Source organism: Protopterus annectens, chromosome 1.part0 (genome assembly GCF_019279795.1).
Source record: "Protopterus annectens isolate FY-2018-M chromosome 1.part0, PAN1.0, whole genome shotgun sequence".
Lineage (NCBI taxonomy): Eukaryota > Metazoa > Chordata > Ceratodontiformes > Protopteridae > Protopterus > Protopterus annectens.
In genome coordinates, this window is record NC_056725.1 from 1,486,498,097 (window position 1) to 1,486,512,816 (window position 14,720).

The 14,720-nt window shown below is 40.5% G+C and overlaps 1 protein-coding gene across 1 annotated transcript in view; it reads left to right on the forward strand.

The window, feature by feature from the left end:
- TTPA (alpha tocopherol transfer protein) overlaps positions 1–14,720 on the forward strand; it is a 1,432,408-nt gene that overhangs the window by 308,059 nt on the left and 1,109,629 nt on the right. The window lies entirely within an intron of this gene.

Genomic DNA, 14,720 nt, shown 5'->3' on the forward strand with positions numbered 1-14,720 from the left:
TTGACATCCACATCCCACCCCCACCCCCTAGTAAGGAAACCTCTTTAAAAAACTTCTACAAAGCCAACTTCATGCTACTGAAATCAGAAGTGACAAACTTCATGACACCCATGTAGACAGGATCTGAAAGTTCGACTGCAGAATCCTACACTAAGGCACTGTACGAGCACATCCACTCGTGCATGAATTGCGCCATCCCAGATAGAACCAAGATGCTCTCCTCCAAAAAAAGGAAACCAATCTTGTGGTCCCCTGCTATAAACAAACTGTACAACAGAAGGAAGAAACTGTTGCAGCAAAGAGGAAAATCCCAGGATGCAAAAAACTCCCTCACCAGCCTCAGTAAATAGTTGAGATCCCTCATAAAATCCTCAAAAGCTAGTTACGAAAATAAAATTGCCAAATATTCCAAAGGCAACCACAAGGCATTCTATAGTTATGTCAATAATCTAAATGGCAATGCTCAGATCTGCTCTGAGCTACAACAGAATGGCATTAAATATACTGATCCCAAGGATATTGCCAATATCCTGTCAGATCAATTTAGTGTCAATGTCACCCCCTCTCACCACTAAAGGGCCCATCTCAATACCAAAAGATTGGCAAATTCTGGTAATCATGGCCACACAAGTAGAAACTGCACTTTCCAAAGCTAAGAATACAGCATCCATGGGACCAGATGACATCCCAGGCTGTGCACTACATGAACTACAAAATGAACTGGCACCTCACCTAAGTGTCATGTTTAATCATAGCTTCACCTCAGGCTTTGTGCCCACTGAGTGGTGCATAGCTACAGTTATCCCACTCCACAAGGGTTGATCCACCTTGGATCCCAGGAACTACCGTCCCATCAGTCTGACGAGCCTGATCTGCAAGGGCATGGAACACATTAGCATGGAACTTATAAACAAAGACATTGGTATTCAAACAATGGACCCCACCCAGTTTGGGTTTGTGAAGGGCCGATCTTGTCTCCTGAACCTGATTGACTACTTTGAATCAGTCTCCAGAGCTGTGTACGAGGGTAAGGCGGTCCATACAGCCTATCTGGACCTTGCCAAGGCCTTTGACACCATCCCCCACTCTGAAATCATAGATAAACTTACTAAGCTGGGCATAAACCCCTATGTCACTCGATGGGTTGCCAACTGGCTTACTGACAGAACCCAGACTGTAAAAGTAGCTGACCCCAAATCCAGCTCCAGACAAGTGACAAGTGGACTACCTCAGGGTTCAGTCCTGGGACCACTCCTGTTTGGCATCTCCTTCTCTGAAGTACAGGCCAACACTAAGGGACTCTGGCTAACAAAGTTCACAGATGACTGCAAACTGGGAGCCATTACTGAATCCCCAAATGATGTGGATATTCTACAAAAGGGCCTTACAGAAACAGATGCCTGATGCCAGAGCCATGGGCTCAAGCTTAATGCCAAGAAATGTATAGTTATCCCCTTTGGAAAAAAACATGTACCCATGAATTACCACATAGGTGGCAGTACACTAAACACTGAAAGTGTGATGAGAGACTTAGGGACACAGGTGGACAGTGGTCTCACCTTCGATAACCACATTGCCACAACAGTCAGGAAATCCTTATATGTGGCACACCTCATCACTAAGGGCTTTTCATCCAGAAAAAAGGAGTTCATTGTCCCACTGTACTCATCCCTAATTAGACCCATTATAGAGTATAATGCCCCGTTTGGTATGTACCTCACAAGACATCTGCAACAGCTGGAAAGGCTACAGAAATACCTCACTAAAAGAACCACAGGCCTAAAGCAGATGCCATATGCTGACCGTCTAAAAAAACTCCAGCTATATTCTGTGGCATATCGTCTACTCAGAGGCGATCTCTGCTTAACATACAAGGCCATGTCAAACCCTGAGCTGTTGGACATGATTCACTTAAATAAATCCCAATCCCTCAGAGCCATACGCTCCAGGGATCTAAACCTTGTCATCACAATGAACAAAACATGTTGGAGAGATAGGTTCCTGACCCACAGACTCCCCATACTCTGGAATAGACTGCCCATACATGTCAAGGAGAGCGCCTCCTTGGCCTTCTTCAAAAGGAACCTTGATGATTGGATGGGAGATAGGAAATTCACCCCAGGGATCATGTCAGTCGCCCTGCTAGACAGGGGTCCAGGGAAGTAAATATTGTGGGAAGAAATATCCAGGGAATTGTTATGGCTAGGCTTGTATAGGCCCTAGGGCCGATAGCCTAGTACCAACCTATGAACCTATGAACCTATAAGGGTTACTGGCAGGTGCGCTTGACTCCCAGTGCTAGAGAGAGGTCAGCCTTTGTGACTCCTTTTGGCTTGCAGGAGTTCATGAAGGTGCCCTTTGGGATGAAAAATGCTGCAGCAACTTTTCAGAGGCTGGTAGAGCATATCCTAGCAGGAGCAGGAGATTTTGCCCTTGCTTTCCTAGATGATATTGCCATCTACAACAATTCCTGGCTAGAGCACCTTCAGCATGTCAGGGAGGTGCTGGGCAGACTACAGAGGGCAGGATTGACCATTAAGCCTAGCAAAAGTCAGGTGGGTATGGCAGAGGTCTCCTACCTGGGACATAGACTGGGGAGTGGTAAAATCAGACCAGAACCTGCCAAAGTGGAAGCCCTTCAGGCATGGCCTGCCCTGTTACCAAAAAGCAGGTGAGGGCATTCTTAAAGACAGCGGGGTACTACAGAAAGTTTGACCCCAGTTATATTACCATAGCTGCTCCCCTCACAGACCTGCCAAGGAAAAACAAACCAGATAAGGTAGTATGGCCCCCAGCATGTGAGCAGGCATTCCAGAAGCGTAAATGAGCTTTGGGAGGGTCTCCTGTGTTAGCCAGTCCAGACTACAGCAAAGAATTTGTTGTGTAAGTGGATGCTTCAAACCATGGGGTAGGGGCTGTACTTAGCCAGGTTTTCTCAGAGGGAGAAGAGCACCCAGTGGTATATCTCAGTCATAGGCTCCAACCAAGGGCGTCCGCAGGCAGGTGCAAGGGGGTGCACTTGCACCCCCCTGGAAACGGCTGACCGAGAAATTCATTATATTTTAATTTTAAAAAAAAAAGTATTTTAAACGTATTTTAATTTAAAAAAAAGTTTTTTTTTAAAGGGTGTTCCTCTTTAAGAATGCCCTTTGCGTCTCGTCCAGTCGCACAGACACAGAAGATGAAAACAGGTCGCAAACACCTGTTTTATCTGTGCAACATGGTTTACGGCTTTGTCTTTCGCGCCTGCTGGGAATTTGAATTCCAGAGGACGTTCAGATTGCTAGGACGAAGTGAGACTGAGAGGTAGGTGTGTGAGTGTTATGTGTTTACATACTGAGGCTGAGGGTCATTTTTCCATGGCAAAAATAGTGGGTTTAATTCTGTATGTTAAAGATGATGGAAAGAGAAAATACTTTTAAGTGCTGGTTGTTTTCTGGTCAGTTTTGGAAAAGAGTATTAGAAGTGTGCTAAAATAAAACTACAGTGAAATGAATTGTGTAAAGAGTTTATGTGCACTGATGAAACGTTATGTTGCATTTTTGACTGGGTTTGTTTTATGGTTCTCCCCTCAATGTATATAAGATTTTTTTATGATGAAAACTATTTTTCTTAATTTATTTTATTTAAATTTGTTTGTCAGTGTGGAGCACCAGTCAATTCTGAACAATTTATTACTTTTCACAAACTGGTATGTACAAAAAACAGCAGTTATATAAATCAAAATAATGCTGACCTATTATCAGCATCATATTAGATATGGATGGCAACTTCACTATTTCTTGTATTCTGATAGCAGGTACTTGACAGGCCAACATACCTACTACTTTGCACCTAGCTTTTTCCACTGCCTAGACTTAGGATTTCCGCATATCTTCACTCCATTGTATTTTACATCACTGAATATCTTTCTGAATCCATCACCTCTATTTCCTTATACATTTAAAATAAAACTTGTCTCTTTTAAACCCTTCTTTTCTGCTGTGTAAGTTCCTGCAATCACTTTTTTATCAACCAGATTTCAGGGTGTTCCTTCTTTTTCCTTTTTTTTTTTAATTTGTTTATTTTGTTATGGCATTCTTTGCTACTGTTATGAGGAATACCTAAGAACCATGAGAACGTGTCAATTCTAATTCAAGATCTGTTCCAAGTAAAAACTGCTTTTTTAAATGTGTATATCTCAACATTATCTTTGTTACTATTTCCTTCTCCTGCCCCATGAAAAATTCCAGGTCTCAATAACCCTAAAAAATACTGCCAAGAACCCCTCTCCTCTGAATTACATCTTTGTCACTATCCACTATTCATGGGGTACATATGTTGAATTTTACCTGGTGCATAAAATATTTATATAGATACTTCCAGGTGAATTTCCTGAGTCTTCTTTTAGTGACAAATCTAGTTGAAGTACAAACCCTCGTCCAGAATTATTCAGTCATGTTAACCCCTAACTCCTTCCCTGTTTCCTATCTATTTCTTATTTGTTTGGTCCAGACACCTATATAAGTCACTTATAAACTTGTTTGGAGTGTGAGTTCCACTTCTAGACTGATTATACACATCTACTTAATTAGATTTATAGACAGTATTCACCAGGTAAATATGCTTTTCAGCAAATATTAAGCCCTCATAGTTCAATATCCAGCTTTCCCTTAAATTGTAGACCCTTTTTGCTTCCTGCCAATTAAGTTAAACTATTGTCCCCCCTTACCTGATCCCAATATTTAATAGATGAGATTTTAAGTAGCATGTTTTCTGATTGCAGCACAACAACTAAGTATTAGTTTAAGGGTGTGCACACTTATACAACCAGCTTATTGTACATTTTTTTAGTTTTTCCCTTAACAGATTTGTTTGTTTTTGCAATTGAATTGTACAGGTTATAGGTCACATTAAAGGTGGGAAAAGCTTTGAAACGATTTATTGTGGTCTCATTTTTTTATATTGTAACATCCTGGCATTGTAACAGGGGTGTGTTTTGTATATGTATGTGTAATATATATATATATATATATATATATATATATATATATATATATATATATATATAATGTATTTGTTTTCTTTTTATACATTCACTTGCATCATCCGCCTTTTTCCCATTTTGTATATGGGGTTGGGGTATCATGTCAACAGTGACCATCACCTACAGTTAATGTTCACATCACCAGGTGACTAGCTCTGCTGCAGGTATATTTATAAATCTTATCCCAGATATTCCCACCAAGAAAGATGGGCTATTCTGTTGAGGTTTGACGTACCTTGTTTTTAGATTTTGCTGTTGGTCAGCTTAGTACTAGCACTGGAAAGATGCCCTTTAGAATCTTACATTTGCTCTGATTTCTGATTGCACACTGAGAATGACAGCTCATTAATAGCTGGGACAGAATGGGGGGATTCACTGTTAGCCATTACAGTCACAGATACTGGAGCAAGCTACTGCTTGCCACTTTGGAGAGTAACCCCTACATTACAACACCACATTGCAAACGGAGTGTACTGACAGTATTTTACATGGCTGCTTACCTGTTTCTGTGCCGCATATACTAACTAAGCTGTGTTTAGAAACAGAAATGTCAGCAGATAAGTAAATAATATCCACTTAAGTGCTCTTCCTTTGTTTTACTTCTGCATTTCAACAGCCTGTTCAACTTGCAGCAGTTGCAGCTGCACACTCTTGGTACTCTTCTGTCTAGCCCATACATATATGAATGCTACATTGGTTTTGCTCCCATTGCGACACTTCTGAGAATCTTTCCATGGCAAACACTTTTTTGAAAAACAAAAATTCTTAGCATTACTCTCATCTTCCTGCATGCCAGCCTTATGACATAACCTTTTCTTGTACTTCAACATTTTTCCTGAAATATGCATTCATTTCTAGCGTTCTTCTTTCCATTTGGAACTTGGCAAGTTTATATCTTATCCATCCAGTCATTCATTTTCTATCTGAAAGCCTTTCAGATGTAGTTTGCATGGTTTTAAGTGTGTGGTTCATGTATTGTGTATTTATTTGTAGGAGTGGTCCACAGAGGTCCATTTTCTGCCACAACATTGAACAGAATAATTTTGCATTACATAAGTTCATAGGTTGGTACTAGGCTATCGGCCCTAGGACCTGTACAAGACTAGCCATAACAATTCCCTGGCTATTTCTTTCCACACTATTTACTTCCCTGGACCCCTGTCTAGCAGGGTGACTGACGTGATCCCCGAGGTGAATTTCCTTTCTCCCATCCAATCATCAAGGTTCCTTTTGAAGACAGCCAAACAGGCGCTGTGCTTGACATGTATGGGCAGTCTATTCCAGAGTCTGGGGAGTCTCTGGGTCAGGAATCTATCCCTCCAGCATGTTTTGTTTATTGTGATGACACAGTTTAGATCCCTGGAGCGTGTGGCTCTGAGGGATTGGGATTTCTTTAAGTGCAGCATGTCCAACAGCTCGGGGTTTGACAAGGCAGAGATTGCCTTTGAGTAGATGATATGTGACAGAGTATAGCTGGACTTTTTTAAGGTGGTCAGTGTAGGGCATCTGCTTTAGGCCTGTGATTCTTTTAGTGAGGTATTTCTGCAGCCTTTCCAGTTGTTGCAGATGTCTTGAGAGGTACATAATGGGTCTAATGAGGGATGAGTACAGTGGGACAATGGCCTCCATTTTTCTGGATGAAAAGCCCTTAGTGATGAGGTGTGCCACATAAAAGGATTTCCTGACTGTTGTGGTGATGTGGTTATTGAAGGTGAGACCACTGTCCACCTGTGTCCCTAAGTCTCTTATCACACTTTCAGTGTTTAGTGTACTACCACCTATGTGATAATTCACAGGTACATGCTTTTTCTCAAAGTGGATAACCATACATTTCTTGGCATTGAGCTAGAGCCCATGGCTCTGGCACCAAGCATCTGTTTCTGTAAGGCCCTTTTGTAGAGTATCCACATAATTTGGGGATTCAGTAATGGCTCCTAGTTTGTAGTCATCTGGGAACTTTGTTAGCCAGAGTCCCTTAGTGTTGGACTGTACTTCAGAGAAGTAGATGCCAAATAAGAGCAGTCCCAGGACTGAACCCTGAGGTACTCCACTTGTCACTTGTCTGGAGCTGGATTTGGAGTAGGCTCCTTTTACAATCTGGGTTCTGTCAGTAAGCCAGGTGGCAACTCATCGAGTGACATATGGATTAATGCCCAGCTTAGTAAGTCTAGCTATGATTCCAGAGTGGGGGATGGTGTCATAAGCGTTGGCGAGGTCCAGATACGCCTTACCCTTGTCCACGGCTTTGGAGACTGATTCGAAGAAGTCAATCAGGTTCAGGAGACAAGATCGGCCCTTCACAAACCCAAACTGGGTGGTTCAGTGTTTGAAGGTTGCCAATGTGTTTGTTTATAAGTTCCATGATAATATGTTCCATGGCCTTGCAGATCAGGCTCGTCAGACTGATGGGGTGGTAGTTCCCTGGGATCCAAAGTGGATCCCCCCTTGTGGAGTAGGATAACTGTAGCTGTGCACCACTCAGTGGGCATGAAGCCTGAGGTGAGACTATGATTAAACATGACACTTAGGTGAGGTGCCAGTTCATTTTGTAGTTCATGTAATACACAGCCCGGGATGTCATCTGGTCCCATGGATGCTGTATTCTTAGCTTTGGAGAGTGCATTTTTTTACCTGTGTGGCCGTTATTACCAGACTTTGGCAATCTTCCAGTATTGAGATGGGTCGTTTAGAGGGTGAGAGGGGGGTGAAGTTGGCACTGATTTGATCTGCCAGGATATTTGCAATATCCTTGAGATCAGTATATTTAATGCCATTCTGTTGTAGCTCAGTGCAGATCTGAACATTGCCATTTAGATTCTTGACATAGTTATAAAATGCCTTGTGGTTGTCTTTGGAATCTTTGGCGATTTTATTTTCATAACTGGCTTTGGAGGATTTTATGAGGGATCTCCACTTCTTACTGAGGCTGGTAATGGAGTTTTTTGCATCCTGGGATTTTCTTCTTTTCTGTAAAACCGTAGGTTGCTGTTTGCAAGTAGATAGTATTGTGTTGATATTTAGACATTACAGTAAAGATTTGAATGTTATTCCTCATATCTTAAGCTAAACAAACATCTTTCTCCAGTCTACTACTTTTTTATTGATATGACTTTGTAAGTAACTGTATGTCGTGTAAGCAAGGCAATGCATACATTGTGCCTTCATAAGATTTGTATATTGTATTATAGTTGTTGGGCAAGTGATAGATGCTGATGGTGTGACATGCTGAAACTATATTAGTAAAGGAAATACGTTATTCAGCAGACGAGCAGATTTTGTTTGGATAAATCATCGAGTATACTTCAGTCTTGTTTGGAATAAAAGAAGAGAAAGTAGCCAGCAAATGGGAAAATTAAATGTATACACTTATAATGCATTCATGAAAAACTGAAGTAAATAACAGTCTTTGAGTGGAAGCGACATCAAGTTTGATAGGAATGTATAGACAGACTGGGAAGTAACAGAAAACTGTACTGAATAGCATGAAGGAGACAAAATGGTGTTTCCTTACAATATACAGTCTTAGCAGTTCTGTTGGGATTAATTGTGGCTCTATCATAACTGATGAACCTTTGCAGTCCTTCTGATTGGAAAATGACACTGAAATTAAACTTCATAAAGTGTAAGTTCTCAGCAAATTTATACTGTGCAACTTAATATCTGCAGTTGGGTAAAACTGAAGGGGAAGGTGTTTGGTAAAAGGATTAGTTCTGTCCACTGAGGATATAAAGGACATCATTCAGACAAAGCCAATCTTACAAATTCAGTCTGTTTCGGTCATTATAAACAGGAGATTCAATGCAAAACTAGATATGTACAGTTCTGGCCCTGTCATATACCTGGCAAACATTGACTTGGTAACAAGTAGGACACTGGTCTGGATGTCACAAGCAGTAGTTACAGTTGCATGATGGCATAGTGTCTTAATGAAAAATTAGGACAGGGTGATCAGGGACTATGTTCAAAGCTAGTGATTAAACCAGGTTTGATAACAATCTGTCCTTGAATTCTTATTGTTTGATGGGACGTTTGTCTCAAACACTCTATCTTCTGCTGCACAGATTTATTCTATATAGGATTCAGATGCATAATCTGAGGTTTGCATAAAATTGGAGAAAGGGGAAAATATGCTGTCACAAAAGGAAATACTGACAGCCCAGATATCTGGAATTTTGTAAATAATTCTGTCATTTGTGAATATTGATATGATTCCTACAGAAGTGTGTGTAAAGGTGTAAAGTACTGAGCTAAATAAAATGTAACCACAGCATGCCCTGCCAACTTAGAATAGAAATGTATGTAAACTATTGTAATTGTGTAAATGTATATGTTTTAACAATTGAAACTAGAACATAGTTGTGTCCTAGTTGCCTGTTGCACATTTTTGGTGCATGTTGCGAGGGAACGATACTGTCAGTTTTACTTTTTTTATGGGGCTGCTATCGGCCATTAGGGGTAGAGTGGTATCGGCATCCATGTTAATTAGTGCCTGCCTGGAGGTGGCCTTACTGAAGGTATAACTGCTAGAGTCTGATTTAATTTTGGCCTGTCAGACGTCACCCGTTATTTCTGTAGTAGTATGTAGTACTTCTGCTCTGCTCCTGCGTCCACCCCTTGTTAGAGAACTGTGCCACAACTGTTAACAATTAGTTTCAGCTGGAGTGTTTTGATGTACACCTGAACTTTTTGCGGTCTGCTGAAATACAAGCCTGCACCAGATTGAGTTGTGCTACTGTTTTCTATCTGTGCATATTTCAAATGTTTACATGTAGTTACTAGTATTTTTTATTTAAAGTATGTAAGTTTTCAGACACTGTGGGATTGGGAGTTTCCATAACTTCAATTGTGCTACATATAAATAATTTGGTTTGAAATTTGGAACACTTTTTATTGGACTTTGTCCAGATGTGACAAGACATTGGCTGCTGGTTAAGTTTTACAGGTTGTTACTCTTTCTGAATAAATATTTTTTATATATTTTTTCTTAGAACACGACGCTGCACTCAAGTTTAGAGATGAGTTAGTATTTGGAATAGTAAACTTTCAAAATCTGAAATGTGACTAATTAGATATGTTTATTTTATTAAACGTAGGGTTTTGTTTATTTAGTAGCTGTTGCCTGACCCTGTTGAAGGTGAAGCTCCTGTAGGTGCATTGTAAAATCCATCTTGGCCAAATAAAGGTATTGATTGCTTCACCTTTGTGTTCCAACTTCTCCCCATATGCAGTTGGTTAAATAGGAAATGGCAAATAAAATATTTTGCAGTACTTATCAATATAATTATGTTGTGCTGTTTGCATTGTTGTCATATCTTCAAGAAGTGATGATTTTTGCTGGTGATTTCATTCTACCTTAATTGATAAGGAAGTCCCAAACATATATTTATTTGAGAGTGGCTAGCATTACAAATTACAGGGTGTCAGACCAAAGTGGAGAGTTGTTGTTAACTGTTTTTAATTACTTCTTAGTTTGAGGCAGAAATCTGTTTTCTTAGTAGATTAAAATATATTTTAATGAACTGTTGTGTTGTTCGCAGTCAGGATAATCTGTTTTCTTAGTAGATTAATAGATATTTTAATGAAGTGTTGTACTGGTCGCAGTCAGGATGGATTAACATTGTCTTCTTCTGCAAGCAGTTCACTAAGGTGAGAGTATGCAAAGAACTATATACATAACTTTGTCATGGAGAACATAACATTTACTACAGGTTTAAAAAGACATGACCTACTAATTTACAGATATGCAGAGAGACATGCACAGTATGTTTAACTGTTATGTTCTGGTGTGTATGCATTTTTATTATATGCTGGATTCTTTATTGCTGCGTATCGAGAAAAGCTGTTTTTCTGGACTCTAAAGGTTAGAAGGAGGTGTTTTATACACTTCAAGGATTGTGACAATTTATGAGCAGTTTACAAATCATAAAGCATTATCTTTTTTCCCCTGTCATACTGTATTTTTATTTAATTTTTTTATCAGTTAACATTAAGCAATGTGTATTCAGTTACAGAATAGTATAGTAAATTCACAGAGCCGTTGTTTGGTTTCTGTTACATGATATACTTTTTTTTTTAATCCACATAAAGGTCAGATTTGTTTTTATTTTACATATGTTTACCAGGGAGGTCCGACTGAACAAAGCTGTCCATTTTCAGCAGAGGCCCAGGGAGAAAAGCTCCAGAACAATTGCTAACATACTATACATAAGATATTTACATGAGCATTGTGGTGTACATAGTTATAAAATATAGCAGATATGTGATTGCAGAAGATATTTACATAAGCATAGTGGTTTAGAAATATACTTAAAAGTATAGTAGGTAGTAACATATGATTGTTCATACAGTTTGTTTAGTACAGATAATGTTGAAGCTGTACTAAAGGTAAGACAAGAAAGGAAAAACTAAAAAACACTAGCCAGATTGTCAAATCAGGAGATGAGCTTTACCAGAAAGGCTCATCCAGACTCTGCTACACTTTGCTGTGAAGGAAAGGTTAGTTTGCTTATATTTTTTGTATTACTGTATTGCCTTTCTATATTTTGAATACTGTAGTTTGTTTTCTTTACCTTGTGTTTTGCTTGCATTCTGTTTTAACAGCATATTAAAACTTCAAAAGAGACCACAGCTCTCTCTGTTCTGAGTCAGGCAGAATTTTTCCCGCCCTCACACCCATTTAAGTTGTCTTGTTAAATACCACTGTCTTTCTAGTTGCCTGCCTCTTATGTTAATCTGACCATATATCTCATTTCTCTCTACTTTCACTGGCTTATGTGAGTAATCACAAAATCATCATTTTTGAAATCCCACCCCTTCAATTATTTAAATTTATTGGCCATCCTACAGTATTTCATAGTACCAAATTACAAAAGTGACCACCCCTTTCAATCCATCTTGATGTTTTAAAAATAGTAACTCTCCACTAAACCTTAACTTTTTAAATAGGTAAAACTCAAGTTACCTACTTTCACATCTAACTTCTCTAGTGCACACTGCAGAGTGCATTCTTTTCAATCTTACCTTTAAGCATCCCTGTGACTAGCACTTTCTCTAATACCTGCTGGAAAGCACTAGGAAGCCTTAAACTCATACAAACACTGAACTCTCCTTGTTAATAAGGAGAAATTAATAGTAGGCACTAAACAGCCTATAATTGCAAAGTACCTTGCTAAGGAAACAGCTCCTGTACTTTACAAAGAAGAAAAAAAAGCCCCAAACCAGGCATGTCCAAGGGTCAGCTTCCGGTGATTTCTCCTGTCCACCTGGTGAATCTGGGCATACTGGGGCAATGCAGCAATTGCCTCATGTACACAGACAACCCTCTCCTCCTACCACCCAACACTACAACCTGTGAGAGATGCACTTACATAGCCAAAATGGAAGCAAAGCTCTCTCCACCCAAGATTGTGCTAAACAGTCAAGAGGAGAAGGTTAACACCCACACTACACCTCAAGCAACACATAGCCCTTCTAAACCCGCACCACCAACACCCACATATAGCAACACTAAATCCACATATGCAGAGGCCCTTAACTGTAACCTGCCCAAGCAACAAAGACCTCTGAAGCTGAAACGCAAACAAACACCAATCACAACTAATGCGTCACATAGTTCACAACACCAGTGTGCCACCCAGCAACAGCCCTTAAGGCAAGACAATGTACCTAACACTTTAGTCATAGGTGACTCTATAGTCCGGCACACTGATGTCCCTCTCACCAGGTTGAATAAGGAGAAAATTACAGTCAGCTGCCTGTCGGGTGCCAGGATCCGCCACATAACGCATGCACTCAAGTCACTCCACAACAAGTACAAATATGACTCTGTCATTGTCCATGTTGGAGTGAATGACTTGAGACGTACCTCATTGGACTACATGAAAAGAGACATGGAAGAGCTCTCGGATCATGTGGCCCAGGCAGGTATGACCCTAGCCCTGAGTAGCATCCTGCCTTCGCCCAGAATGATACCACAATATAAGGATAAAATGATTGACTTCAACAATTGGCTAAGCTTATGGTGTCATTCAAAGGGGATTCAGTATCTGTCTGCCTGGGATGACATGATTGACAGACCACGATGCTTTGCCAGAGATGGTCTGCACCTGTCGCCCCTGGGATTCAGGTTACTGGCTAAGGCTCTTGCCACCCCTATAGTGCCTTTTTTAGGCAAACTTCAAAGGACAAAACCACCACCGTAACAGGTACAAGCATGCAAAATCTGAAGGTAATGCTACTCAATGCTAGAAGTCTAAACCTCAAAATGCACTCTCTCGAGGCACTCCTAAAAATGGAGAACATCGATATCTGTGCAGTAACTGAGACCTGGTTCAAGGCTCCAGAGAGCACCCCTGCAATACCAGGCTACAACTCTCTTACCACACTTTTCGGCCACCAAACCAGGACCGAAACACTAAAGGTAGAGGAGTGTTAATATTCACCAAGGATATTCACACCACCAGGCTAGTTGGCCAACACAATGTGTCTGAAATTCTCCAAGTGCAACTAACACTAGGTAAGACTGCAATCCAAATTGTAGCTTGCTACAGATCCCCCACCATATCCCAAGATTCTCACTACACCTTTTTAAACATACTGGAAAATATTAAGATAGTACCAAACACCCTAATACTGGGTGATTTTAACTACCCTGCCATTAACTGGGAAAACTACTCATGTCCCAACACCTTTGAGCAACGGTTCTTGGAATTCATAAATTCCAATGCCCTGGATCAACTAATCCATAGTCCCACCAGGGGCTCCAATATCCTAGACCTGGTCATTACCAACATGGCAAATCAATGCTCCATACCTATGGTCACCCCCTCGTTAGTCAGGTCTGACCATAAGCTAATCACCCTTAACATCCACATCCCACCCCCACGCCCGAGTAAAGAAACCACCATAAAAAGTTCTCCAAAGCCAACTTCATGCTACTCAAGTCAGAAGTGACAAACTTCATGACACCCATGCAGACGGGAACTGAAAGTTCAACTGCTGAATCCTACACTAAGGCACTGTACGAGCACATCCACTCATGCATGAATCGTGCCATCCCAAATAGAACCAAAATGCTCTCATCCAAAAAAAGGAAGCCAATCTGGTGGTCCCCTGCCATAAACAAACTTTACAACAAAAGGAAGAAACTTTTGCAGAAAAGAGGAAAATCCCAGGATGCAAAAACTCCTTACTAGCCTCAGTAAGAAACTGAGATGCCTCATAAAATCCTCCAAAGCTAGTTATGAAAATAAAATTGCCAAAGATTCCAAAGACAACCACAAAGCATTCTATAACTATGTCAAGAATCTAAATGGCAATGCTCAGATCTGCTCTGAGCTAAAACAGAATGGCAATAAATATACTGATCCAAAGGATATTGCCAATATCCTGGCAGATCGATTCAGTGCCAACTTCACCCCCTCTCACCCCCTAAATGGCCCATCTCAATACCGGAAGATTGCCAAATTCCAGTAATAACGGCCACACAGGTACAAAACGCACTCTCTAAAGCCAAGAATACAGCATCCATGGGACCAGATGACATCCCGGGCTGTGTACTACATGAACTACAATATGAACTGGCACTTCACCTAAGTGTCATGTTTAATCATAGCCTCACCTCAGGTTTCGTGCCCACTGAGTGGCGCAGAGCTACAGTTATCCCAATCCACAAGGGGGGATCCACCTTGGATCC